Here is a 4,451-nt window from a genome sequence, read left to right as displayed (position 1 = left end):
CGGTTCAGCCTGGAATGGGGTTGTAGCCCTCAACGAAAAATGCGATTCCAATATTCGTAGTAATATATCTTCTTGGTATTTCAGTGTTCCATCACTTCTAATCATTAACAACGTATTATTAAAAATATTAAAATATAAATATAATATATTAGATTAATTTATGTTAATTTATCAAAGTCAAAACATAAATTTATTTAAAAAAATATTTTTTATTTAATTATATGACAATAAAAATAAACACAATAAAATAACTAGATAAAATAAAAAAATAATAATTATAGAAAAAAGTCAAGATTAAATGAGATTTAAAAAAATAATATCTCTCATTTAGTCTAGGAATTAATATATATAGTGTTTATTACTAGATCTCCATAATTAATGAGTAATCTAATGGATTTGACATGAACAAATTAAGAAAATTAGGTTTTTGGATTCATAACTTGCGTTTCCAAGGAGAGAAAGAAAAGTCAATACATGTTGTTTGATTGATTTAATATACAAGAGAGTAATTTGTTTATTTTATTAAATTTTAAATTTTTTATATAAGTTTTCAAAACTTAACTTGCAATTTTGACTTAATTGCTAGGGATGATTTTCCCTTATATTTATTGATAACTACTAGATTCAGTTTCTTGTTTTAATCGCACTCCTCCCTCCTCCATCTGTCTGTTCTTTTGGGACTTGTCTGGAAAAATCTATTAAAATGGGGATTTTGTAGTCACAACATTGTATTATTGTCGTCCCTAATGCCGTTCCCTTTCTCTCCCATCATTGATTTTCTTGTGTTTATTAGTTAATTAATCAAGATTTTAAGATTATTATTAAGTTAAGAAGAAATTATAAGGGATAGAGAAAACATTGTTTGCGTTGTGAAATTTATCCACGAGGAATTTGTGGTACAAGCTCATTTCATTTTCAAGAAAAATAGTCAATTTTATTTTGATAGTTTTATATTTTTTTTTATTGGAATAAGATGTTTTAGTTTTAGAGTACGGTGACGTGCTATTTTAGGATTTTATTTTAAGTAAAATTATTAATTTTATTTTGTTAAGTATTTTAGTTTTTCAATTAGAATGAAATATTTTGATTTCAGAGTATTGGGACGTGTTATTTCAGAATTATACTGTTTATATATATATAATTCAACAAATATAATTTTAAAATTTTAAATATTTTTAAATAGTTAAGATTAAATAGAATTTTAACTTAAACAAAATAAAAAATATTATGAAAATAAAATATTTTAACACAAAAAAAACATAAATCAAATACCATCTTCATTATTAATATAGAAATAAAAATCTTGATCTTGTGGTGGTATATAGAAAAAGTCATCAACTAAACACTTCAATAGTTAATTATTTACATCAAGCTCATTCTTGTCATCAAAATATATTTCTTTATCCTCTAAAATCAAAATAGATAAAAATATTTTAATAGTCTCCCAGCTTATATCCTCTCCAATAAGAAGGATATATTTTTTATAAATTCATTCATTTAATATGTCAATGTTATCCAGACTAATAAGATTTAAAACATTATTTGTTTTGCTCAAATTTCTATAAAGTATAGACATAAAAAAAACAACATGAATATAAATCATATATATCAATGACAAATCTAATTTTAAAAAATTAATATCATTATTAATGAAAATAATAATAAAAAAGATTTTTTTATATCTGGATAAGTTCAATTTAATTTAATAATTTTTTAAGCCCGGAGCGAATCATGTAAAATAAAACTAGAATATTTTATTTAAAATTTATCCAAAAAAATCAAAATAAATCAAAATTTAAAATAAAATAAAAATTATTTTATGTTATTTTATTTTTTAAATTAACATGAAATATTTCTACTATTTCAAATAAAACAAGATAGAATTGACAATCTTGTTTTCAAGGGTCACACCTCTCACAGAGATAAAATAGCAGACATCAAATTTTGGGAAGAAAAAAGAGTTTTCTTAAATAAAAAAATGCTAAAAGGTTATATTTGTGAGGCGAACGTTTACACCGTCATTTTAAATGATTTTCGCCGGCTGCACGCACAATTGCGAAGGGATTTGGAGCAATCAATTCTCAAGTCTCCCGTCCCTTTTGCCTTTCAATTTTCGTGGCTCAAGAGTCCAAGGCCACAAAAGCTCTGCCACATACATCTGTACTGGATTTCATGCATCGACAAAATGCAATATTCATGCATAATAAAGATCCCCGCCGCTCTTTTGTTTTTTTTTACTGAAAACTTATCTCAGGATAAAAAATAAAAAATATTATTTTAATATATTTTTAAATAAAAAACACTTTTAGTTTTTCACGGAAGAACCCATGGCCAATCTAACTTATCTCTGTTCTTTTCGAATCCGCATTTCTTCTTCTTCTTCTTCTTTTTGTCTTTCATATGAAAAAATAGAGAGAGAAAGAGAGAAGAGCTGGGAGAGATGACGAGGGGCGCTGTGAAACCTGAAAGAGGATGAGGAGAAAAAAAGAGGGGGAAGGTATCGGCTATTTTTGATCCTTTCTGCCATACTGGAGGCAGAAATACAGGGAGGGGAGCAGTAGGCAGCACATTCTTTGTTTAAAGATTAATAAAAATTGAGAGTTTTTCTTGTGTAATTACTTGTGTTGATTATTTAATTACGATAAAAAAAAAATTACAACACATAGATGTTAGGTACCAAAACTAATTTTGGGGGATCATTATTTCACTCTGGGTTGGGTTCTATTATTGAAAGTCTGCAGTTTGGTCATGCCCTTATTTTCTTACCATTCATCATCGACCAACCTTTGAATGCAAGGTATTTGGTTGAGAAGGGATGGGTGCCTCAGTTTGAAATTTTATCACATTCATCCAGGAGCGGATCTAGAAATTTAAGATTGGTGGGGTGAAAAAGAATATACTTGATTTTTGGGGTGCCGAACATGTAAAATTAAAGGGTGTAATTAAAAACTATAAATATTTTAGGAATGAAATGTAAAGTTCGCGAAACGTTGGGGGCGTCATGCACCCCAAATACACGCAGTTCCGCCCCTGCATTCATCCACTGGAGGGCCATTGTTTCACTCTGCATGGGCTTCTGTGATTGAAACCTAGCAATTCGGACGTATTCTCATTTTCTTACCTTTCATCATTGATCAGCCTTTGAATGCAACGGCTTTGGTAGAGAAGGGCCTGGATGGATCATTTAGCGGGGACAGACCAAGACAGGCCTTGGTGTCGAAGGAGGAAGAGAAACCGAGAGTTCGAGCTAAACAAGCTGATGCAATATTTGGAGATCACAAGCTGCATCAGGACTCCTACATTGGCATCAAGTGATTTTGGTTCGAAGAAGTTTGTTGGCTGCTTGAGTGATTTGCCATCAATACCAAACAACTTTCAAATAATACAGTTAACAGACTGGAATAGATGCAATGGTTTCTAATGAAATTTAATTTACCCCCACTATTTTAATCTTGTCCAATAGATTTCAGTTTTATGACCCCTTTCCAGAACTGAAAGTTCGTCTCCTTAACTACAATGATTTACATTGTAACAGAAATGGATCCAATGATGATTTTCTGATTGTTTTGTTGCTTGAATTGTAAATAAGCTCGAGATTTCTTAATTTGTTAGAGCAGGTGCCCGCGTTACTCTGCAAATTCAGATGAGAAGTCGATTCAATTGTAAGGAAAAAAGAGAGAGAATACATGCACGGTGTTAGATTTTGAGCTGACAACTTGCCGTGTAAGAATTTTCCCAACAAGCTCCAGCTACTACACTTCTTCCTCTACTGTAGCAGCTTAACTGTTGCGATTGTTCTTCTCGTTGTTTTGCTTTTGAAACTCGTAACACAATGAAGGGAAGAAATATGGTCAGAATGGTTGTTTCTTAGTACTTAATTACTTCCTGAAGTCTTCTTTGAAAAAGATAAAATAAATACGAGTAAAAAAAAATTTAAAATAGAGATAACCTTATTATTTTTATGGGGATCTCTTTATTCGTATTTGTCTTTCCTTAAAATGAACCCTAGTGAATAACTAATAAAATAACACTAATTGCTTCTCAACACCATAAATTTCCAGTTTCACGAGGATAAACAAGAATCAACCCAACTAAGTTTAAATTCAAATAATTGATAGATCTATTTAAAAATGCAATGTAATTAGTAGGATTTCATCTTATTAGAAGTTTTGCAGTTTCCTTCAAATTCTTGAGAACCCGGACTAACCTCGAATCAGTTAAAAAACCTTCTTTTTATTTAGTCCTTGGAAGTATCAATTTTTAATTCAATAATATCCCATATAGTTACCAATCCAAATCCAATTCAACTTATTGGGTGTGTTACACATGCTACAGTATAGAAATGCACAATCAATGTCTTTGTTAAGCACTATGCTGTATTCAGTAAGCATGCTACACCATCTGCATGCGTTATTTCGGTTCAAGAAGGCTGTATTTGAAGTCGACGCTCT

At 30.0% G+C, this 4,451-nt stretch overlaps 1 protein-coding gene and 2 long non-coding RNA genes across 3 annotated transcripts in view; 1 reads left to right on the top strand and 2 right to left on the bottom strand.

The window, feature by feature from the left end:
* Positions 1–3,016: 3,016 nt before the first annotated feature.
* Positions 3,017–4,451, top strand: part of LOC105134235 (uncharacterized) — a 1,768-nt gene continuing 333 nt past the window's right edge. The window contains exon 1 of the long non-coding RNA XR_843946.1: positions 3,017–3,175. This is a non-coding gene — a long non-coding RNA (uncharacterized LOC105134235). The remainder of the gene's footprint in view (positions 3,176–4,451) is intronic.
* Positions 3,412–4,138, bottom strand: LOC105134229 (uncharacterized). The gene is made up of 2 exons (XR_843944.1): positions 3,721–4,138; positions 3,412–3,631 (listed from the first exon to the last, which is right to left on the bottom strand). It is a non-coding gene; the product is annotated as an uncharacterized LOC105134229 (long non-coding RNA).
* The window catches only part of LOC105134241 (mechanosensitive ion channel protein 1, mitochondrial-like), a 5,894-nt gene continuing 5,779 nt past the window's right edge, over positions 4,337–4,451 (bottom strand). The window contains exon 9 of the transcript XR_843947.1: positions 4,337–4,451. The gene's annotated coding sequence lies outside the window, so the exon portion shown is untranslated.

The sequence above is a fragment of the Populus euphratica genome, unplaced genomic scaffold, assembly GCF_000495115.2.
Source record: "Populus euphratica unplaced genomic scaffold, PopEup_1.0 scaffold2.1, whole genome shotgun sequence".
Classification (NCBI taxonomy): domain Eukaryota; kingdom Viridiplantae; phylum Streptophyta; class Magnoliopsida; order Malpighiales; family Salicaceae; genus Populus; species Populus euphratica.
This window is presented reverse-complemented; position numbering and strand designations above follow the sequence as displayed.